The sequence below is a fragment of the Calliphora vicina genome, chromosome 2 (assembly GCF_958450345.1).
Source record: "Calliphora vicina chromosome 2, idCalVici1.1, whole genome shotgun sequence".
NCBI lineage: Eukaryota > Metazoa > Arthropoda > Insecta > Diptera > Calliphoridae > Calliphora > Calliphora vicina.
In genome coordinates, this window is record NC_088781.1 from 105244658 (window position 1) to 105270127 (window position 25470).

Below are 25470 nucleotides of genomic sequence, written 5' to 3' on the forward strand. Positions count from 1 at the left end.
AACTAAACATACCAAAAATCATACATCTTATGCTATAAATTTTATAAACCGATTGGGAATTATAAAGAAAATAAGTAAAAGAAAAGATGATATTAAAAAAAAATTCTAGAAAAAATGTAATGTACAGTTTAAGGGTGGTTTTAAATTGTTTTGTTTTTGGTTGTTACTTAACGGAATGTGTATTAGGATCTTAATACTGCAGGAGCATCTAGAGCGGGTTGTTATTAAAAACACTTGCATATGTATATGTTTCACTTTGACACTGACAAATGTTTTCTTTTCGAAATATTTTAAAGATCGATCAACGTAAAGAAATATTTAGCAACTTTTTGTGAGTGCTAGTACTAGGTAGTGCTATTAAGTAAGATGAATATTCAATATTTGTTCGATAACTAAGGATCTTGCTAATTTTATTTAGCTTCCTTTCCTCTTAAAGTATGAGATTACAATTCTCATTTAATAAAAAATTTCTAAACAAAATAACTATGCTGATCACATTGGTAGTTTGTTTGGCTTTTAGTAGTTCGTACTTTATGTAATTTAACTCATATCTCAATAATTTGGAGTACACTGGGTGATATTTGAGTTATGTTGTTGCATAGATCTGTTTAAAATCTATCACACTTTTGGACATCTTTTTGTGCTCTTCAATTCTCTTTTAACAAGATCCCAATATCTCTCCCCTGGCCTTAGCTCCATGCAGTTTGGAGGATTTGCATTTCTTGGTACAAATAATACATTATTGTTCTTGTACCACTCAAGACCGTGCTTACCATAGTGACAGGATGCCAAATCAGGATAAAAATAAGTGGACTAGTGTTGTAAAATGTCGGTACTTTTCACTACTCAATACTACACTCAATACATTTGTTTGGGTCTTCGATACTACTCAATACTTTTTCAATCTGAATTTAAAATTTAACAAGTAGGAAAGCATAGTCGGCCAAGACCGACCATATAATAACCTACAGTGATTATATAAGCAAATCATTATTCAATTAGAATTTCAATCATTTTGTTTACGTAGGTGATTTTCGGAAGTGTGAATTATTATATGAATTATGGACCGACCATCCTGATATTATGTCGAGTGATTTATGTTATATGAAACTTATTTCTGTTGAATTTTATGTACCTAGCTACCAACACTTTTAAGAGATTTATGCTCTTTAAAGTGATTTTCGGAAGTGGGCCTTATATGGGAGCTATGGTCAGTTATCGTTTGATCCAAAAATAATTTTAAATGCGTTTACCTTTAATATACAACTATTTTGTGGAAGAACTTGTGTGGACATCTATATATATAAGACATTCATGGCACCAAAGTCCTATTTCTAAGTGAAATACTGAAACGATTTCAGCAATTTACAGTAGCTTCATGTGCCAATGCGACTTGTACTTTGCACACAAGTTTAGTATGGACTGCCAGACGGAAGAACGGACATCATTTAGTCGACTCAGAAAGCCATTCTGTCGATCGGTATACCTTAAGATGGGGGATGAACTCCCCATTATGGCGGAGTATGGTATACAAATTCTTACTTCAAAAACAGAGTTGCATTTTTTCACCGACAAATATTGATATTTTTTTTTATTGAACTAAAAAATAAAATTCTGAAAGTATCAAGTATTTATATTTTGGTATTGAGTGCACATTAAGATGTCTTATGGAATCATCCTTTTTTGTAAACATTCTTTGATGTAAATTTCGGTATTTATAGAGCCCTTTGTAACATAAATCCCTACGATTGATGCTAAGCCAGTACTATATAAAGGCCAACTATTGAAGCAGCACTAAAACTACATCAAGGCTAACGATTGAAACTAATTCGTGACTTTATAAAGACCAACGATTGATGCTAATTCGTGAATCTGTATATATATAAAAATACCTACAATTGAAGCTAAAACAGGGCTACAAAATGATCTGCGATTGAAGCTAATTTGTGACTCTATATACCTTAACGAGTGGTGCTAAACTAGGAATATATAAAGACCTTCTATTGAAACTGAACTATGATTATACAAAGATCAACGATTGAAGCTAATTTATGAATATATAAACCCATATGATTGTACACAGAGAAAACAGATTCGTAATAGCAACCGAATTTGTTGGCAATCGAATGATTCTGCCTTAGTGACCGAATTTTACAGTTCTGGTAACAACATTTTTGAAGTGGTAACAAAAGTTTGGTTGCTTCAATCAAATTTCTTCTTTATCCACTGATATCATGGTGCTAGAACCGAAAAAATCTGAATGAGCAAGCAAATCATTCGATTGACAACAAATTCGATTGCTATTACGAATCTGTTTTCTCTGTGTAGCTAAACTAAGACTATATTAAGACCTTCGGTTGATGCTAAACCAGTAATATACATATTTATATACCTTTGATTAAAGATTAACTAAGACTGTATAAAGATCGACGCACAGTGGTGTCATTTGAGTTTTTTCGTTGCAAATTGTAATCCTAAAGACACACTTTCACGGAAAGGAAGGTAAACATTTCCAAAATCCTTACTTACTTATTAAAAACTATCCTTAGTTTTTAATTTGGATATTTTACAAAGTACAGATAGTTATCAAACAAATGTTGAAATATTACTCTTACTTAATGGTACTATCATAGTAGTAGCACTCACAACAAGTTGTTAAGTATTTGTTTACGATGATCGAGCGTATACCATCTTTAAAATATTACGAAAAGAAAACATTTGTCAGTGTCAAAGTGTGCAAGTATTTTTAATAACAACCCGCTCAAGATGTTTCTGCTGTAACAAGATCCTAATACACATTCTGTATAAGTAACAACAAAAAACACAAAATTTCAAAACCACCCTTAAACTGTAAATTTCATTTTCTAGAATTTTTGTTAATATCATCTTTTCTTTTACTTGTTTTCTTTATAATTCCCATTCAGTTTATAAAATTTATAGTATAAGATGTATAATTTTTGGTATGTTTAGTTATCGCTTCTCGGCCTTATGGCTAAGATCAAAGTGTAGTATCTGTTCTTATCAGCTTAACATCTGATAGATCCTCCATCGGAGGACAACAAATGTTAAACTGATTTTTGCAAACAGACGGAATGTTTAGGGGCTTGCTCCACTTCTGTCACGGGTTGGCCCGGTATTGCAGTACCGCCGGGATTTCGGCCCAATTTATTAATAAATTTCAAACCATAGAGTAGAGTGAGAGAAATAAAGATTGAAAGTACTTTTAATTACAACTGAAATTCTCAAATACAAAACAAGATGTACTGCGATAATTTCGCATAAAAAAAATTTGGAGATTGAAAGTCCTTTTAATTTCGTATAAACTGTTTAAGAATTTTGAATTGAATCTCCTCAGAGATTAATGTTTTTATCTAAAAGATTCCACAACTTATTGACATGCAACAATGCGAAATGACTAGTTGTAATTACTATTTTCGAAAAGAAACAAATTCATAAGAATTTTGGTTTTAAGAAACTTTCTTAAATAGAAAAATTATATTTAGCGATGAACAGAATATGGTAAAGCTGATACTGATGTTGAAATACCCACTATTGATTGATACCCACTGGAGTAATTTTGTAAAACCACCACATCGGAATCTTAGATTCCGACCACCATCTTTATAAGCAATCAAAGGTTCTACTCAGTGATCAGAATGTTATGTTAAGGCAACAGTTCCTTCCGAGATCTCATAAAAGGAGTCATCCACACTTCGACTTCACACATTTGGAGGGTCTAGGAATGCAGCTCGAAATTGACAGCTTTGAACGACATTCATAGAGATGCCATCGATGCTACGTATGTTCCCTAGGGTGGCCCTTAATAAACGAAAGTTGGATTTTGGCCATTCTCACCCCCCAGTTTGGTGAACATTACTAAACAAATCATCCTGAAAATATTCTAGGTAAATCGGTTGGGGTTAAGACGTGCCGCAAGCCTTCTGAAGTTTTGAGATGCATTTACAAGGGGATAAAATGCATTTTTTTCAGTTTTTGTAAAAATTTTGCCATTAAAAAATTACTTTTGTAATTTAATTTAAAAGAATCGAAATTTGTACGTAATTGTCGTTCTAATGAGACATAAAAAACAGAAATCGGTCAAAAAATGTTAAAGTTATTAAAAATTCGCCAGGCCATTAACGTGTCTCAGGTCACTAGAACAAGAAATGTAGAAACACAAGTAACATATTTTGATAAATATTAAAATAAAAGCTCATTTTTACTTAAAATATGTCCATATATACTTGTATATGAGTTTTTGTCTTCGTAGGATACCGTTAACCTATTCTTAGGTATGAACAAAAAAATAAAATTTTTTTAACGGCAGTTTCAAAACTCTATTTTCAAATTTTTAAAAATTTTGTTAAACAAATTTCACAATTTTTTGATCATCTCATTGGGATTTATTAAGAATATAATAGGGAATAAAAATGTGAAAAAATTATTAAAATATCCCTTATAGTTTTTCCGTACCTGCGATTTACATTTTGAAATTATCGAGAAAAACCAATTATTTGGCAATTTTTAGGCCAATGAGCTCTATTTCCGTATTCTTATGAATTTTAAGCCAAACTTTTTCAGAATATTATAGTCCAGATAATTCTAAATATACTCTGAAACTTTTACTAAAATCGGAAAACGTTAACCCTTAAATCGTGAAGGTCAAAAGTCAAATTTTTCAATATTTGGAATTTCTCTTGGAAAGATTTCGAAATGTTCGAAATGTTGTATATTTTTGTGCCGATTTTGATGAAATTTAACAAATGGCGAATTTTTAATAACTTTAACATTTTTTGACCGATTTCTGTTTTTTATGTCTCATTAGAACGACAATTACGTACACATTTCGATTCTTTTAAATTAAATTACAAAAGTAATTTTTTAATGGCAAAATTTTTTACAAAAACTGAAAAAAATGCATTTTATCCCCTTGTAAATGCATCTCAAAACTTCAGAAGGCTTGCGGAACGTCTTAACCCCAACCGATTTACCTAAAATTTTTTCAGGATGATTTTTTTACTAATGTTCACCAAACTCGGGGGTGAGAATGGCCAAAATCCAACTTTCGTTTATTAAGGGCCACCCTAATGTTCCCGTATGATTCTGCCGCCTAAAACAATAATCAGTCAATTATCAAAACAGGCTGCCTTAAATAATCTCCCTATGAACACAACTTCAACAGTTCCTTCAGGGATCTCATAGTAAGAGTCATCTAAACTTCGGTATCGCACAGTTCGAGGCTGCTTGGAGACATGTCAGACAGGACTTGCTGATGTACGAGGCGATCACACAGAGTTATGTGCACAAACCATTCGATAGCAGCTTGAACTTGATAGCTTTCAACGAAATTCACAGAAACACCACCATGAATGTCGTACTATAACAGACGCCGATAAGATTTTACCGCCTAAAACAAGAATCGTTCTGGTATAACTGAGTTCAGGGTGGTGTAACAGGTTTACTGCCTTCTGGTCTTACATAATCCAAGCCAAAAAGGTTCTATGACCAAGAATTGGAGACATTACACCAAGAAGCTTGTTGTCAAACTCAACAAGAGCTTTGGAAGCTACTGAAGCAGCAATTTCAAAACGTTTGCGAGCAGAAAAAATTTAACCAAAAGCTGGAAAATTGGGTTCCATACGAATTGAAGCAGAGATACCTTGAAACAGAATTGTTCATGTCTTTCTGGTGTCACATAGACCAAGCCGTCCCCAACTTAAATCCAGCATTTGGCCAGAGTCCCCATAACACCCCACACATTTAACTATAGACCCAACCCAACTTTATCAAAAACGCATTATGGAAGCAGTTAAGTTCTGACACAAAGCATTAAAAGACTGCTTCTAAATCTATTTGCATAATCTTAAGTATTTAGAATCCAGAAACCCGATTAAATCTTTTCGAAGGCAGTACAGTTAACTGAGCTTTTGCTGTAGGAAAGTTTACACATTTTGTAATCCTTTTGATCACAATGTACATGTACCTCAAAATTACTTTTTACATAAACTCGCGACTTCAAAAAGCCTCACAAAAAGAAGTCTGGAGCTGTCAAATCAGGCGATCTTTCTGGCCAGTGCAAATCGCCAAAACGGGAGATTAGGCGCCCGGGAAATGCATCCTTCAGCATATCGGTTGTGGCACGTGCAGTGTGTGCCGTTGCACCGTCCTGTTGGAACCACATGTTTTCCAATCCCAATTCATCAAGTTGCGGCAAAAAGAACTCGTTGATCATTGTTCTGTAGCGCTCACCATTCACAGTAACCGTTTGGCCAGCGACGTCTTCGAAGAAAAAAGGTCCGATGACTCCTCCAGTGAAAACAGCACACCATACAGTGACTTTGAGCGGGTATAATGGCTCTTCGTGGGTTACACGCGGATTTTCAGTGCCCCAGAAGCGTAAATTTTGCTTATTTACGTACCCGCTAAGATGGAAATGGGCCTCATCACTCATGATTATTTTTGATGAAAGTCACCGACCGATTATTGGTCAAATAAATAGTCAGCAATATTCCGCGTTCTAGAGCAGTGTAGCGTAACATTGTTTATTAACGTGTATTTCGCATGTGTTTACTACACAAATGTCAAAAAAGAACTGACATTAGGGGTCAATCGTAAAATTTATAGCATTTTCTGATAGGAGGATTACTTTTGCGCCACCTTGTACAAAGCAAACAGTTTTTTTTATTATTTTCTTAATGAATAGAATCAAAAATAATAACGATCCGTTACATAGTTTTCGATATATTGTATCTGAAATCGGACCAAATTACCTAAAAATGGTCTGTTTTTTTGAAAACTTAAAATCAGTCAACTTTGAAGGGCTATATCTTCTGAACCAAAAATCTGATTGTAATAAGAGTAGCATATTTGAAATCGTTGGACAATTTACTGTAAAAGAGGTTGTTTATTCAGTATTTTTTAGGGGCACATGAAATTTTTGATTTTTGCAACTTCACTTGTTCTACTGGCGCCACTGAAGCTAAACTATTCCTATAAAATGATTGAATTAACTAGGAATCTGTAAACCCCCATGATTGAAGCTAAGCTAGGACTATATTGAACCCTAAACCGGAGGTATTTAATGAACTACGACTATAAAAAGAACTACGATTAAAGCTAAACTAAAACTATATAACGACCTACGGTTGAACACGAAGAAGTCTATATCAAACCCTCTAATGAACATGTAAAATGATTTAAAGTCCTAAATGCCCTATTAACCACAACAGAAACAAACAACTAATAGTTTTTAAACATTTTACAATAGATAAAAATATGATTCTCAGATCAAAGAGATTCTCTGTGACAAACAAATTTGTTGCTCTCCGAAAGACTAAATGTTAACAATTCAATTCTACAGTTGTGGATATAATTCTTTGGCTTAATCTAATTTTGTCATTCCTAACATCTCCCGCCAAACATTTACATTTCAATCAATTTGTCCAAGTTTATTTTTAGCTATGTATTCCTTTTGTTCAAATGTGTCCTCAAACTTTGTCATTTCCATTAATTTTTAAATAAATTTCAACACTTTCTTTTTTCTTCTTCTTTTTGCTATTTTAAATATTAAATACTTTAAATATAATTTAAACTCTTGACGTTCGTTCCTATACCCTTTTCAAATAATCGTTTGTGTCGTTGCTGTTGTTTCTGCTGTTAATTCCTAAAGCTTTTACAATGTCTTATTTTGCATCTTCTTAAGTAATAAGGAAAACAAGCAGTCAGCCAGTCAGTCAGTCACTCAGGCGTCTTAAACAGACATAACTGAAATATACAAAAAAAAAGAAACTAGACTGTCATATGATACTTGCATACTAAAAGACACAAAATACTAAGAAATACGTAAAAATTACCAAAGAACTAAAGCAAGAAAAAAAAGGAAAAATAATCGACAACTTAGAATGTGTCTGTTTATCATTTCATTTATTTGTACGGTCTGTTGGTTTCTTGGATTTTTTTTTCTGTTCAGTTCAGTTCAGTTCTGCTCCAGCTTTTTGCCATTTCCATACCGTACAATCTTCAGACAACAAGAAAACAAATTTCATGAAACCAAAAAAAATAATGCAAAAAACGCCCAAACATACATGTTCTTTGCTGACTGGTTCCCACTACCAACAACAGAAGTGAGTGAGTATGAGGAGGAGTCTGCTGCTTAACCATTGAAAAAGTAAGACATACACAGACTTTCGATGACTTTGAGTGGCCACAAATACTCAAGTGCTTCCTCAATTTCTTTCGTTTTACTTTTATTTGTGTTGTCTTTAGTTGTGCTGGTACTTTTAGTTTTTTTTTTTTTATTTTGGTTCCTTTTGACTTTGTTTCAAAAAAGCTGAAAGTTTTTTTTCTTCTGGTTAATTTTTTTTCTCTCAAACATTCTAGTTTGTCTAACAAACATGATTGCTTGTCTAGGTTTATTATCTGTACTTGTTTTCTACCTACTACAACTACTACTACTTGATACTTGAAAGATTGTATTTTGTTTTATGCCAAACACAAGACAATTTTATTTTTCATTTTCAAAATCGATTTTACTTTTTCGGCTGTACTCCTCTCCTCAAGGTGTTTGAAAACAAGTAACTAGGAGTACTATTTGCAATTTGTTGTACACCATTTCCTGGTAAAGATTATACTATCATCAGAATTGAGCCACAAGGAATATTAGAACTCCAACCTCCATATATATTCCTAGGAAGTTCATGTAATTCATGTTGACCATGCAAGTAATCGATCATCTCCTGAATTATCTTCTACCTTCATTGATTCCTCCGATACATGGTTATGCATTGTAGCTGTGACAATGATTCCTTAAATACCTAAAATTTAAGAGAAACTAGGACTTTATAAAGACCTACGACTGAAGCTAAACTAAGACTATATAGGATTAAAGGATTGAAGCTTAACTAAGACTATAAATAAACTTGAATTGAAGTTTAACTAAGACTATGTAAGGATCTACGATTGAATCTAATCTAGGACCTCATAAAGACCAACGATTGAAGCTAAACTAGGACTTTTTAAATACCTACGACTGAAGCTAATTAAGACTATAACAACCTTATGAATGAATGAGAACTACTACTATATAAAGAGCTATGATTGAAGCAGAACTAGGACTAAGTATCTATAAAGACCTACGACTGCAGCTAAACTAAGACTAATATTGAAGCTAAACTTAGACTAAGATTGAAGATAAACTAAGACTAAATTGAAGCTAGGCTAAGTCTAAATAAAGACATATTATTGAAGCTAACCTAAAACTTTATAAAGACATACGATTCAAGTTAAACATAGACTAGATTGAAGTTACACCAAGTCTCTATAAAGACCTATGATTGAAGCTAAACCTAACCTATGATTGAAGCCAAACTTAGAACGTATAAAGACCTTCGATTGAAGTTAAACTTAGACTACATTGAAGCTAAACTAAGTCACTATAAAGACTTATGTTTGAAGCTAAACTAAGAATATATAAAGACCTACCATTAAAGTTAAACTGAGACTAGATTGAAGTTAATGTAAGTCTCTGTAAAGGCCCATGATGCAAGATTACTTAATCTCTATAAATATTTGTGATTGAATATAAACTTAGATTGTGTAAAGACCTACGATTAAAGCTAAACTCAGAATAGAATGAAGCTAAAGTAGGTTTCTATAAAGACCTGTGTTTGAAGCTAAACTAAGTCTCTATAAAGACCTATGATTGAAGCAAAACTAAGAATATCTAAAGACCAACGATTGAAGCTAAACTAAACTCGATAGAAGGTTAACTAAGTCTCTATAAAGCCCTATGATTAAACTACGACTAAAGATCAACGATTGATGCTAAACTAAGTCTATAAATGGGTCTACGATTGAAACTAAACAAGGACTATATAAAGACATACGATTGAAGCTAAACTAACACTATCAGCCCAATTATGAATACAAAATTCCGCGGGAGTTTGTTCCCCGGGAGTTTTTTCCCATTGAATTTGAATAGGAAAAATGAGAAAAGGGGAAAAACTCAAGGGGAATTTTTATTCATAATTGGGCTGTATAAGAAGTCCTTCGATTGAAACTATTAAGGAGCTTATCTGAGAACCTATAAGGACCAACGCTCGAAGATAAGCTAAGGTTATATAAGTACCAATTTAAGGATCTCCAATTGAAGCTAAACTAGGTCAACATAAATACCAATGATTGAAGCTAAACCATATTAAGACCTACGACTTTATATGGCAATAGATGCGGGATGTTTTGCTTTACTTCTTTGATTTGAAAAATCGTGCTGCTGAAGCACAACGATTGCTTACTAAAGTTTATGGTGTATGTGCTCCATCGGTTTCAACGTGAGACAGATGGTTTGTGCGGTTCAGAAGTGTTGAATTTGAAAGGTACACATCTGTCAATTATTCTCATTTAGTTATTGAACAGAAGATGTCGAACTTTATGTCAACAAAGCATCATATACGCGAAGTTTTGCTTTACTACTTCCTTACTTTGAAAAAAGCGACGTTGAAGCACTACAATTGTTCACCAAAGATAATAGTGAATGTGTACCATCGGTTTCAATGTGTGAAAGATGGTTTATTCGGTTCAGAAGTGTTGATTTTGACAAAGATCCCCCAAAGGCCAGCCAAAAAAGTTTGAAGACCAAGAATTGGAGGCATTACTCCATGAAGATTGTTGTTAAACTCAACAAGAGCTCAAGAATCGTTGGAAGCTACTCAATCAGCTATTTCAAAACGTTTGCTAGCAGCAGGATTCATTAAAAAGCATACAAATTGGGTACCATACGAATTGAAACTGAGAGACTTTGATATACGATTTTGCATGTCTTAAATTCTGCTTCAATTCTATAAAAGAAAATAATTTTTACACCGAATCATTACTTCTGATGAAAAATGGATCCTTTACGACAACCCGCAGAGTAAGAGGTCGTATGTGAAATCCGGTCGACCAGCCGAGTCGACACCAAATTCAAATATCAATGGAGCTTGAGCAATCATTGGAAGCTACTCAATCAGCATTTTCAAAACGTTTGCAAGCAGCAGGATTCTCCAAAAGCAGGGAAATTGTGTACCATATGGATTGAAGCTGAGAGAACTTGAAAGACGATTTTGTATGTCCAAAATGATGTTTGACGTTACAAAAGAAAATCATGTTTACACCGAATCATTACTTGCGATGAAAAGTGGATCCTTTACTACAATCTGAAGCGTAAGAGGTCGGCCAACCATCTGAATCGACACCAAAGCCAAATATCCATGACGCTAAGACAATGCTCTGTATTTGATGGGACCAAAAGTGTCCTATCTATTATAAGCTGCTGAAATCTGGCTAGACCATCACAGGGAACCTGTACCGACCGCAACTGATGTGATAGAAGCGACCAGACATGAAACCGTAATATTCCATCGTGACAACGCTAGGCCAGGATTCATCCAAAATCAGGCAAATTGGGTACCATACGAATTGAAGCCGAGAGACCTTGTTTTTTGCACCGAATCATTACTTGCGATGAAAAATGGATACTTTACAATAACTGGAAGAGTAAGAGATCGTATTTGAAGCTCGGCCAACCAGCCTAATCGACACCAAAGCCAAATATACATGGCGCTAAGGTAATGCTCTCTATTTGGTGGGAGCAAAGGGGTCTTGAGCTGCTAAAATATAGACAAACCATCACATGCTGCCTGTACCAAACACAACTGATTCATTTGAAGCGAGCATTGGCCGAAATGCGCCCAGACATGAAACCGTAATATTCCATCATAACAATACTCGGCCACATGTTGCAATATCTGTTATAAACTATTTAGAATGAAGTGGTTGGGATGTTTTGCCTCACCCGTTTTATAGTCCGGATCTTGCCCCGTCCGAATACTATTTGTATCGATCGAAGCAGAATGATCTCTTTGAAATACGCTTCACTTTGGAATTGAGTATCCGAAATTGACTTGAATCGTTCTTGGACTCAAAAGATGAGCAGTTTCTTTGGTTCGGAATCCATATCGATGCGGAATGCTCTCTTTGGGATACGCTTAGCTTTGGAATTGAGTATCTGATATTGGATTGATTCGTTCTTGGCCTAAAATGATGAGCAGTTCCTTTGGTTCGGAATCCATATGTTGACCGAAAGATGGGAAAAAGTCTAGCTAACAATGGTCAATACTTGAATATATTTATATTGTATAAATGTTTCATAATAAAAGCTAAACATTTGAAAAAATCGCAAATTTTGAGGTCATACTCACAATATGACTAAGGACATTTGATTGAAGCCGAACTAAGACTACGTAAAGACCTTCGATTCAAGCTGAACTAGCTCTAGATAAATAGCTACGATTGAAGCTAAACTAATGAATCTATTATGGATGGCAACCTAACTAAAGTTGCGTTGTCAGTTTCCAAAATGGTATTTTAGACGGCAATTGAAGACTCCACTGTGCGTTGTTAAACTCGTTCCAGGATATTAATATGTTAATGGAACTTTCGATGATTTTTTTTTTATACTCGTCATTTGAGTATTAGATTTTCGCTCATATTCGTGTTGTGTATATTTGAATAACGTTCGGCCCTTGGCCTCTTGATGAGTGCAAAATTCAGTTAGTTTGTTTGCTCACCTTGGAAATGGTGTGTTCTCTAAGCAGTGAATGAACTATCAAGTGGTGTACAATAAGATTTATTTATTAGTATGGTTTGTTGCAGTTGTAAATTCTTAAATAAGAGTTGTGGTCTAAAAGGAAGAAATATTTTTGCTGCTGACCAAAATGGCAAAACGGCAAAAAATAAAATAAGAATAAAAACCCAAAAACGGTAAATGTAATTTTCTTGATTTCTTTCATTTAGACGGTAAAATTGAGCAGCCTATTTTTTGTGCAACATTTTTGTGTTTTTGTTCCAACACAGTACAGTGTTTCTTTAACTACCGCATTCAATTGTCTGTTAAATAAAAAGGAAAACAGCAACAGAAAAAGGTACAAGTAGCAGCAATAGTGACCAGTGGTGGTATCGTTAGTTATATATTTACTATATTTGGTAGCTAGTTATGTGTGCAACTTCTGCAACATACATGCTAGTGAAGCCATTCATCCATTTCTACATGTTGCAAATTGGTTTCGAAAACAATTGCCATGTTAAAATAAGCCTGCTTGCTGCTTCTTTTTGAAAATCTGTTTTTCCACTGCCACAAAACAAAGAAAACACTACAGTCAGTGAAACAGACAGACGGACGGACAGAGAATCATACACACAGTCAGCCAGCCAGTCAGTTTGCTATGAAATTGTTAACTATTGTATTGTATTTTATTTTATGTAGTTTTTTTTTCCTCTCTAATTTGGAGAAACGAACAACTATGATTGTTTCTTTGTATGGTTTGGTTTTGAATTAAAAATTCAATAGGAAATTCCTAAGAATATCTAACGAAAAAATCTTTTATTTCTTTGCCTAACTACTCGTACAATGTAGAGTCAACAATAAAAGACTGTTTCAGACAAACAAATTTGAATGTCGTTTGGTTTTTTTTGCTTTCTACCAAATTTGGTTTCTCTAAAAACCAAATTTGCATACAATATGATTTATTATTTCCCAAAAAAATATTCAACGGAAGGCCCAGGCATTACAAAACGAAACCTTTAAGATCTCTATTTAAAGCCTTAAAACTAATTCTTCGTTTAAGTCTTTAAGTCTTGGGTTTTATGTTCTTTTTTTTTTTGTTTGTTTGTTTAAGTAAATGATATTTATTAACCAACTGTGTATTTTACTCATTATTCCTTCTTTGTCTATTTTAATCAATATCTTTATTTTTCTACATTTCACCAAGACTTGGCTCCTCTATTGGTTGGTTGGCTGGTTTAGCCAGCAAAGAATAACGTCTTTCCTTTAAAAATGCAATGAAAAAGTATCAATTGTAATCAATGTAATACAATGCGATTTCCAAGGATTAAATAACTGAAAGAAAAAAATGTTAAGAAATGTAGCTTAAGCTTTTTTTTACTTTACTTTACCCCAGACAATATCTGGTGTCTTGGGCATAGCAGATACATAAGGAAAAAGGAGAAGGCCTAAAAACAAATACAGTAATAAGTTAAAACACTGAACTCGGAAGAATTTTACCAAATGTATGGAAAATTGCCTGGTATTGGAATAGAAAACTAAACTTTTGAATTAAAAAATAAGTTGATTTCTTTAACATAATCATGTGGAAGTGTTTCAACTGTATCTTGCCATTGCAATATCTTAAAAATGCGGGATTTTTCCAAGTTTTTAGATTTTACAAGGTGGCGCAAAAGTAATCCTATCAGAAAATGCTATAAATTTTGCGATTGGCCCCTAATGTCAGTTCTGTTTTAACATTAGTGTAGTAAACACATGCGAAATATATGTTAATATACAATGTTACGGTACACTGCTCCAGAACGCGGAATATTGCTGACTATTTATTTGACCAATAATCTGTCGGTGACTTTGGCTCAACGTGAATTTCGTCGCAGATGAGTGATGAGGCCCATTTCCATCTTAGCGGGTACGTAAATATGTTAAATTTACGCTTCTGGGGCACTGAAAATCCGCGTGTAACCCACGAAGAGCCATTACACCCGCTCAAAGTCACTATATGGTGACACTATATTTTTCGCTGGAGGAGTCATCGGACCATTTTTCTACGAAGACGTCGCGGGCCAAACGGTTACTGTGAATGGTGAGCGCTACAGAGCAATGATCAACGAGTTCTTTTTGCCGCAACTTGATGAATTGGGATTGGAAAACATGTGGTTCCAACAGGACGGTGCAACGGCACACACTGAACATGCCACAACCGATATTCTGAATGATGCATTTCCCGGGCGCCTAATCTCCCGTTTTGGCGATTTGCACTGGCCAGCAAGATTGCCTGATTTAACCGCTCCAGACTTCTTTTTGTGTGGCTTTTTGAAGTCGCGGGTTTATGTCAACAAACCTCAGACTCTTGCAGCTCTTAAAGACAATATCCGTCAAGAATGTGAGGACCAGGCTTGGGCGATGCCAATTACATTTTCCATTAAATTACTTTAGGTGTAATTGCAATTGATAATTTCAAATTACAATTACATGTAATTGTAATTGAAGAATTATGATTACAATTACTGGTAATTGTAATTGCCATTTTTCAATTACAATTACATGTAATTGTAATTTGAAAAATTCAATTACAATTAACAGTATTTGTAATTGAAAAATGGCAATTACAATTACCAGTAATTGTAATTGATAGAAAAAGCATATGTAATTTAATAAAAAGTAATTTAATTACTTTAAATTCAATTACATTTATAAATATTAAACCGGTTTACCGTTTTTCTCATCTGTGTAAACTTGACCGGTTTCGGTTTTCTTTAACGGTTTTAATGAAATATATATTTTAAAACTCATTTATACATATTTTTGAAAAACTTTGATACTATTTTTAAAAATATTATTTCGTCAAAGATATAAAATAATTGCATAAAGAATTAGAAAATGTAAAATTTTCGAGGATTTATTACTCAATTCTTAAGGACCATATACGGCCCATTTACGAAAAACACATTAAGCTGCATAAATATCTAAAAAATATTAATATTGAACAAAAATTCCATACCTATCCATAATTTATATTTGCAAATCATACTACAGGATTTTGTGAATATAGTCCATATTTGGCCATACCTCCCATATAAGGTCAACTCCCGAATAAGATCGTAATAAATTTCTTACAAATATAGTTATCAAGTTGAAATTCGAAACAAAAAATTTCAATATACATAAAAATCACTGTACTCAATTTTATGAAGAGAAATTATCGTCATAGCCTCCGAATAAGAAACATTTCCGGAAAATTCATTAACCTTCACAAATCTCCAAAATAAATCTTTACTGAACCAAGTAGGTCATAACCCCACATATGTCCCTCAACCCAAAAATACATTAACGCACATTTATATCGATCAAAAATTTAACAGAAATCAGTTTCAAGTAGACAGAAATCATACTATTTGATTTTGAGACTATGGGTTTATAATTATATATTGCACGTATATAGGGCTCATATCCAGAAAATTCATTAAACGCGAATATATGTATATTAAAATTTTGTGATATAACCCATTTTCGTATGCAAAATTTTGAACTATGTCTAAATATATTTGTATACCCTTTTTTATAATCGGATTCTTCACTTGAATTATATATAATTATTTTACATTCGAAATGAAATAACTTCTGTGCAAAATAGTATTTTTAACAATTGTTATATTATTTCATATACATATTTATTTAATAGTATTTCAATGACATTTTCTTAATCCTCATACATAATAAGATCTTTATACCAATGTAACTTCTATAATTCTCATCATATTTAGGTGGAGGGTATTTAAGACTCGACACGGCCGAATATAGTACTCTTACTTGTTTTTAAATGTAAGTCATAACTTAAAAATTTACTTCGTTTTAAAAATAGTTTGTTAATTTTGTTCAATATTCGTACATCATATTTCAAAAATGGTCAATATGTTAGTTCTGAGAAGTAAATGTCCTAATTTAGAGGGATATAAAATATGAATCATACGATATGGAGTTGGAGTTTCGAGTTAATACGTCTTGAAATGAGTATAATGTATACTTTAAATTTCAGAGAATTCGAAGTTGCTAAAAATCCATATACATACATATGTACTTCGTAAAAATTTAAAAATTATTGTTTACAAACTATACTTATATCAAGATTTTCAATCTTTGTTGGGAAACTGAAGACTAATTTAATTAATCGAGTATGCATCAGTAGATATGTATGTGTTATTATATAATATACTGGTCTTCGGCATTCTACTGCACACTATAAAAATTAGTAATTGGTAACTTCTGTAATTTTATATTTTTTTAATAATAAATACTTCGAAAGTAATCATTACATAGTTTTAGTCATATTACTATTACTTTTTCTTAATTTTGTAATTGTAATTGACATTTTTTAATTACAATTACATGTAATTGTAATGTAAAATTTTGCAATTACAATTACTTGTAATTGTAATTGAAAAATGTCAATTACAATTACATGTAATTGTAATATGCTATTGGTCAATTACACATTACAAGTAATTGTAATTGCAAAAATCCAATTACAATTACAAGGTAATGGTAATTTACCAGTAATATATTACACAATGTAATCATTACCCCCCAAGCCTGGTGAGGACCTATCGCCGGAAGTTTTGGCCAAAGTGATGGAAAATGCCATAAAAAGGGCTCAAATGACAATCAACTGTGGCGGCGGCCATTTACATGACATCATATTCTCGACTTGATGTAAAAAAAATTAAGAGACCAAATAAAAATAATCCACAAGAAGAATCAAAGTTTTTAATTACAGCCAAAAAACATCGGAAATTTACTTTTGCGCCACCTTGTATTTTCAAACATTTGTACAATATTAATATATTCAAAGTATTGGCTATTGTTAGCTAAGACATTTTCCCATCTTTCTGGCAATACATAAATTCCAAGCCAAAAGATCTGCTCATCTTTTGAGGCTAAAAACGAATCAAGCCAATAACGGATACTCTGTTCCAAAGCAAAGCGTATTCCAGAGAGCGCAATCTGCCTCAATCTAGACAAATAGTAGTCGGACGGGGTAAGGTCTGGAGACAAAGAACAAAACTTCCCAACCACTTCATTCTAAATAGTTTTTTTTAGCAGGTATTGCAACATGTGGCTGAGTGTTGTCATGATGGAATATTACAGTTTCATGTCTGGCTGCCCATTCTGGTCGTTTTTCCGCCAATGCTCGCAGCAAACGAAACAGTTCGTGTGTTTCCTGTAATGGTCTGCCCAGATTTCAGTAGATTATAATAGACTTGATCCTTTTAATCCCGCTAAATACAGAGCATTACCTTAGCGCAATGGATATTTGGCTTTGGTCTTGACTCGTCTGGTTATCGTAATGGATCCATTTTTCATTGCAAGTAATGATCCGGCGCTAAAACTATTTTCTTTCATAGCATTCAAGTATCATTTCTGACATGCAAAATCGTGTTTCAAGGTCTCTCGGCTTCAATTCGTATGGGTCCCAATTTTCCTACTTTTGGATGAATCCTGCTGCTTGCAAACGTTTTGAAATTGCTGCTTGAGTAGCTTCCAATATTTTTACATGCTCTTGTTGAGTTTGACAACAATCTTCATGGAGTAATGCCTCCGTTTCGCTTGTTGAAGCAAATGAAACACAGACGTAAAGCAAAACTTCCCGCATATGACGCTTTGTTGGTTCAGAATTCGACATGTTCGAACCAAAAGATACTTTTTTGTTTACACTATAATGCTTAACAACTAAGTGAGAATAAATAAGAGATATGTACCCTTCAAATAACAAATAAGTTTTTAAAAACAAAACCGGCGTTCGAAAGATTAATGCTTATCTTAAGTCATATACCCAATATAAAATAGGTACCCGTTTTAGTTATGACTTCCTGAATCGTATAAATACTATTTTTTCAAGTTTTACAGCTGAATGAAGTCTCTGAGAATCATAAAAGAGCAGGTAAATGAGTACCAGACTTGTTGAATGAAAGACAGGTTTTGGTTAAAAAATCCTTTGAGCTATATACAGTTTCTTCAACTTTTCTCTAACTTATATCCCTTCTAAACAGTAAGATTTATGGATGTTTGTGAGATGATTTCATCCGTTTTAGTTAAATTTATTTTCATTGAGCCATTTCTTCAGGTTTAGAAGCAGGAAATATTCACTCGAAGCCTAATTCATGGATTTTTGCCATGTGAAGTTCTTTCATTAAATCGACCCAATAATTTTGCATAATATTCGCCATAGATTGTTTTACCCTTTTGAAGGTAGTCAATATGGAATATACCGCGAGCATACCAAAAAACGGCCACCCTGACTTCATTGGCTGATAAACCCAACTTGGCCTTTGGCTTTGTTTCACCCCGAGACACCCACTGTTCGGTCTCTGGTGTGTTGTGTTGGTTTCGACCACAGTTACGAAACGGCGCAAAAACTCTTCCATATTGCGGTTGAACAACGCCAAACACTCCTGCGAAGTTGTCACACGATTGTGCTTGTGGTCGATTGTGAGCAAACGCGGCAGCCATCTTGCGGAAAGCTTTCTCTTACCCAAGTGATCATTCAAAATTGAAATCACTGAATCATGTGAGATGCCTATGGCTTCCTCAAACTCAAGCAATTTCAATCTTCGATCGGCCAACACCATATCGTGATTTTTTCCAATTGTTTCGGGTGTAAACCCTTAACTGGGCGTCCAGAACCTTCGGTATCTTCCGTGCTTGTACGACCACAACGAAATTCACTAAAACACTTTTTTACCATTGAAATTGATGGTGCAGAGTTCTCATAGTATTTATAAAGCTTAGCCTTGGTTGGAGTTGTGGCAAAAAATAATGCTTAATGAGCACACGAAATTCACTTTTTTCCATATTCTCCTCAAGTCACGCGGTAGCCTGCTGTCAGTGGTTGTCAAACACAAAATAAATGACGCTGCTTGTTCAAATTGCCAGATTCCTGTTGACAGGAGTTAAATTCATTAAACACAAAAATATTGGCATATTACTCGGTGTTTATAAATTTATCCACTTTTTCCAGGAATTCTGTCTATAAAGATTGCGTTATCTTTTTGAGCAAGTTGGTCCACTTATGCTTAAAATCTGACATGTACTGGGATATTTGGGATACCCAATACCTTTCCGCAGGCCGAAGTTCTGGACATTTGAGTGGTACTCCTTAATATATATTTCTGTGTTTATCGTGTCTGATGTCACAAATGATTGGGTTCTTTTGCCGCAACTGCAAATGGCTTGTCACACAGGAAACTTATGGGGAATCACAGCATTTAACCTTTCAAGCTGCTTTTCTGATAGTAAGTAATGTTCGACTTCTATTGTCTAACCATTATCTGTTTGACCTTTTTTTCTTCCTGGTCCAGGGTTACTTTCAATTTTCAAGACTTCCTTATTCTGTTTAATGTCTTTTGAAACAGTTTGACGATGAACCTCCAAATATTTTGCTATTTTTTTGAAATTTTATATTTGAATTTTTTGAAAATTTTTAAATATTTTTTCGGTGACCATTTTGACCTAAATAACAGTTTTAAATTAATGATTTAGAAAAGATATCTGACATATTTTTAAAACCTAACGTGATTACAACAATAATAATTTGTTGAACATTTTTCAGTTTTTGCTGGAATAGTGTGTATAGTTTTTTCTGACTCACTCTTTATTTGGCGTATTCGATTTTACATGACTTTTGAACCATGTCGTAAAATGTCAGGTGAAAGTACATAAAGTCAATACAAGTGTACTTGTTATTATAAACATTAGTGTAACGGCAAGTGTGATTCTCACACTTTATAAACATTAATGGCTGCAGGTAATCGTGTGAGCAAGTGTGTTTGTTCTTTTTAACCAGATTCTGATTTTTATTTTTTTATATTTTATACATTTTTATACCCTACACCATCAAAGGGTATTATGCGTCTGGGCCGATGTTTGTAACGTCCCAAAATATTAGTCTAACTCCAACCTTAAATAAGTCAAGTCACCAAATTTTGTGATAATCGTTCCATAATTAGTCATAGCTCCAATGTAAGGTCCACTTCCAAAAGTCACTTTAACGAGCATAAATCTAAATAAGTATCATATTGACATTAATGGCACGACCTGATTTCAAGGCGATCGCTCCATAATTGCTCATAGCTCCCATATAAAGCCCATTTCCGAAAAGCTCTCAGGAAAAAAATATTTGAAATTTTAAAAGAAAAATGATTTTGCTCAATTACTCACTATAGGGTATTATATGGCCGGACTTGACCGATTTGTTATTATTAATATTCTTTTTTTTTAATATTTTCTTATTTTGATTATTATTCCATGCGTTACCAACAACTTCCACTTGTAGGCATTAAAGACGAAACAAAATCCATAAAAGGAAAGTATTAGAAAGAGGAGGGGGAAGAGAAAACAAAAACCAAATTTACAAGTACAATAAAAATGAATTACGTTTGTATAAGTATAAAATGTTTTTTTGTTTTTGTAGCTGAGATTTGTTTTTTGTATTTCAATGAAATTTTAATTTATTTTTTTTTTTTTTGCTGAATGCCTGCAGTCAAAAAGTCAAATGTTTGTTGAGTTCTGTGTATGAAAGTATTTTATTATTCATATAAATTTGTATTTATTTTTGGTGTAGTTGTTTTAAACTTGTTCTTGTTATGTTCATTCCTTTTGTTAAGGCTCAGAGACTCGGTAAATTTTAATAAAATAAAATTTGTAGTCATTGTTAATACCAACGCAGTTAGTGGCAGTAGAAGTGTTGGAGGAGTTGGTGAAAGATTCAGTTGGGAGAGTGTGTGTTAGATTTACTCCTTGTTTCTCGTAGTAGCCCAGTAGTGCTGAGGACTGCCTCTGAATCCTATTAAGTTGAATAGCTATATAACTAGGTACAATGACATGTACTTATTCTCAATTGATCCTTAGTAGCCAGTCTAAGACACGGTTAATAATATTCATTTTAATCGGTTAGAGAAAGTAGAGAAATACCCTTTATCTAGGAAAAAACTAACTGGACGAAATTCATTAGATTTGCCTCCTTCCGCAATGGCAAGATTGGATGGATCTGGACAAATCGGAGAGTTTTCTATATCGTACTTTATCCATCTTCAAAGCTTCAACGAAAGGGCGAAAAGGTAACCATGGGATATTATCTGCGCAGAATCAGAAAGTACCTATTCGTGAGTTTATAGAAAATAGTACCGAAATATTGAAACAACTTATGATCACAAACTTTCAAGTTAGTAGGGATGATGAATATTTAGGGCCAGGTGGCATATTCCCGGCGTTATTGGAATATTTAGGAATTGTTTGGCATCAGGGTACATTCCGGAAGAATGGAGGGAGGTTATAGAGGTCATTATTCCCAAAGCGAAATAGATAAACCAGCTATTAAAAGCCAATGAAAATACTAGTTGATGTCCATGTCAGGAATATCCTCACAACACGCAAAACTTAAGGAAATATCATTAGAAATATACTTGCATGAAGTTGTCGATACCATCTAAGACAACATTTCTGGATATCATAACATGCTATATCCTCCCATAACTGCAAAAATTAGAATATATCCTCAATACTCGAAGACCTAAGTAGCTTAGGGTAAATCAAAGAATTAAGAAATGGATGAGGAATTTGGACATATGTGAGTTATATCTCATCTTTTGTGGAACATTGTCGTGAACAAAATCATTTACCGATGATGTTGTGTTTCTTATTTAATGAACATTTCATCCAACGATAATTGATTTCATGGAATAAGCCAAAGGCATAGTACAATCATGGGTCTGGGACAAACGAACGAATTGTTATTTTTACCAGAAGATATAAGATCGCGGAAATCAAATTAAGAACGACGAAGATTAAAACACAACTCTCCATTCTGTATAAATAACTCATACTAACCTGTCTTGCTATTGCCTGTTCCATCTGTTTTACTTCTCATGGTCGATCTGCATACTGATGTTGGAAATACCATTCCTCGATATCTACATCAAATACATAGCTGCTATGTCGGCTTTAAAACTGAAAGATTCGGGCAGATTGAATCATGGTTACGGCACCATTCTACAAAATATTGCCACCCTATTTTTCTTGAAACCTTCGTATCTATGATAAAACCTTTGGAGATTTGATAAAACCTGTAAAATCAAACACTGTTCTCCGCGATGACGCGATATACGTCTGCATTTATAAACTTAGTCTCTTGATATTTTTTAGATTGACTTAATACAGCATCGATAAGAATCCGTGACTTAACTCGGGACATTGATCATTGATAGTTACGTGGAAAGCCTTTCATCAATAAGGGTTCTAAACCGCAACTTAGCGAGTAATTGTGGGTTATATGATATGAGAGCATTCGGGGAAATTTAATTGCTGACGAATACGTTCTTGGACAAAACTGTGGTGTAAAGAGACACTGACATCACCTTACTTGGTGTAATTATATGATTGACTAGCTGACCCGGTGCGCTTCGCCACCCCAATTAGAAGAAAGAAATAGTACTATTAAGTCTCCCGCTTACTCGGGTCCATATAATCTTTATTTCATGTTTCTAAATTCATTGGTGAAGAAATTACTAAAAGTACCATTCAAATAAAGAAATAGTACCAAAAAGTCTCCCCCTAGAATTCTCACTCACTTAGGACCATGTATGCTTAATTTCATGTTTCTATGTCCATTATTATAGAAATTTCAAAAAAGTACCATTAGATTAATGAAAAAGTACCTATAGTTCAGTTCTCACATTTTGGTACCTAAATATAATCCCTTATTTCTAACACTAACTTCACTCAGATACATATCAGCTAACTTTAATGTCAATAACTGAATTAATTTAAAATGTTAAAAAAGTACCATTAGGAGAAAAGTACCAATTTCCCTTTTCCTCCTTGACCACCCCTCAAGTTCGAAATTTAAAAATATTCTATTTTGCAAAAGTTGTTTATGCTACAGACATGTCTCAATCGATTAAAATCTATATAAATAATAAATATGTTTTAAAAAAAGTACCAAACTGTTTACCCGGATTTGGCCTAAAATACACCATGGCAATCGAGTTCCAAATAACAACCTGTTAGTTAATTTTTGTATGAATCCAGGAACCAATGTTAAAAAAATTATCAAAATTGGCTTAATAATTTCAAATATAATGTATTTTCCCGATTTTATCCCCTTTTTGTACCTTTTTTATCCCCATTGCGGTGGTAAAATATTATTAAAATAATTTTCTGTATCGTGGTAGGAGCTCATAATAAAATATTCGTATTTCTATGTCAAATTATAGAAAAACATATTTTATGAAAAAGTACCAAAAATAAACACAATTTTTATCCCCTAACGGTTCGAATTTCCAAAAAGTACCAAACTTATATTTTTTATTTTTTGATAAGTAAAGAATACGAATTAAATTTTTTTTCTATGTTTATTGGTTTAAAAGATACATAGGGTGTCAAAAAAGTACCAAAATACAGTTTTTACCCGTTTTCTCCCCTAAAAGGTTCGAATTTCGAAAAAGTACGAAACACCTGTCAGCTTATTTTTTAAATGGAGTAACATGCAATTTCAAGTTTTTTTGTATCTTTATTAGTTTTGAAGATATAAGATTACCGGATTTACCCGTTTTTACCCTTTTTTACCCCCTAAACGTTCGAATTTCCAGAAATCCCTTCTTAGTGGATCGTTTTGGGGAGGGAGGAACCCACAGTTCATGATTCTAGCTTCAGTCGTTTGGGCTGTGGGATGATGAATCAGTCAGTCATTCAGTCAGTCAGTCAGTAACGTTACTCTTTTATATATATAGATGAATATTGAAAGAGAAGAAACTCAAGTGTTGTACGATTACCACTTATAGGATAACCAGAATGCTCTGGCTCTCTCTTATATAAAATAGGATCAGTTCTCTTTTGGCTCTTGGCAGGAACTCAATTAAACTTTTTGTAGGCATAACTATTGGACACATGTCTACGGTTTATGGATGATGAAGAATATGAATCGGATCGACACATTCTATTTGACTGATCGATACTGCAGCAGCGCAGTCTAAGATATCTTAATACGTGCCTCTTTCATAATCTGGACTGTCGCAAAAATATGTCACTGACGGATCTAGTCAAATCGAATTCACGTATAATTCACAAACATTTCTAAGGGTATTATAGTACTAAAGACCTCCGACTGTTCTTTCTAATCGGGAGCGACACATCAAATCAGTCATCGATTCGCGAGTGTTGCCAAACCACTACAGACTTCATTACATCCAAAAAAAAAAAAATTAAGCCGGAGATAATTTTACGGTCAATGGATATCGTTACCGCACCATGATCAATGATTTATTGTTTGGTAATATGAATGATGCACAGTGGTATGAGAATAAAAAAAGAGGGAAATAAATCTGTAACTTCTAAACCCTTACGCTGATTTGAATGAAATTTCACATGCACAAAGAGGAATTGTAGTCGAGTTTAAGTTTTGAATTTGGACCTCATGACCCCACCAGGAGTGGGACCAGGGGTTCCCAAAGTAGGACACCTCGGGTATGTTCAATTTTTAAAATTATCCTATTTCTTCGTTTGTGTTCCGATTTAAAAATCTCTTCGTCGAATCTCCTCGTCGAGCACTACATAAAACCTCGTCGTAGCTATCAATTTTCTCTTATAGCTTAGGAGATATTCTTATTCGTATTTTTGACCCAACCTACACCAGTTTTTTGGTGACCGCGGTTCCAAATATTCTCCGATTTTATCCATTTTTATTTTATAGGATTAACAATAGATGTATATATCAAATAAAGAAAGAAGTGTTTAAAAATCATGACTGAGTCCAAAGTTACATGCATTTGAATAAAAAAAATTAAAAAAGGCGATTTTTCGCAATTTTTTTGGGAAAAAAG

At 33.6% G+C, this 25470-nt stretch overlaps 1 non-coding gene across 1 annotated transcript; it reads left to right on the forward strand.

The window, feature by feature from the left end:
- Nucleotides 1–2972: 2972 nt before the first annotated feature.
- LOC135952751 (U2 spliceosomal RNA) lies at nt 2973–3169 on the forward strand. Its single transcript, XR_010576115.1, has one exon. It is a non-coding gene; the product is annotated as a U2 spliceosomal RNA (small nuclear RNA).
- Nucleotides 3170–25470: the final 22301 nt, after the last annotated feature.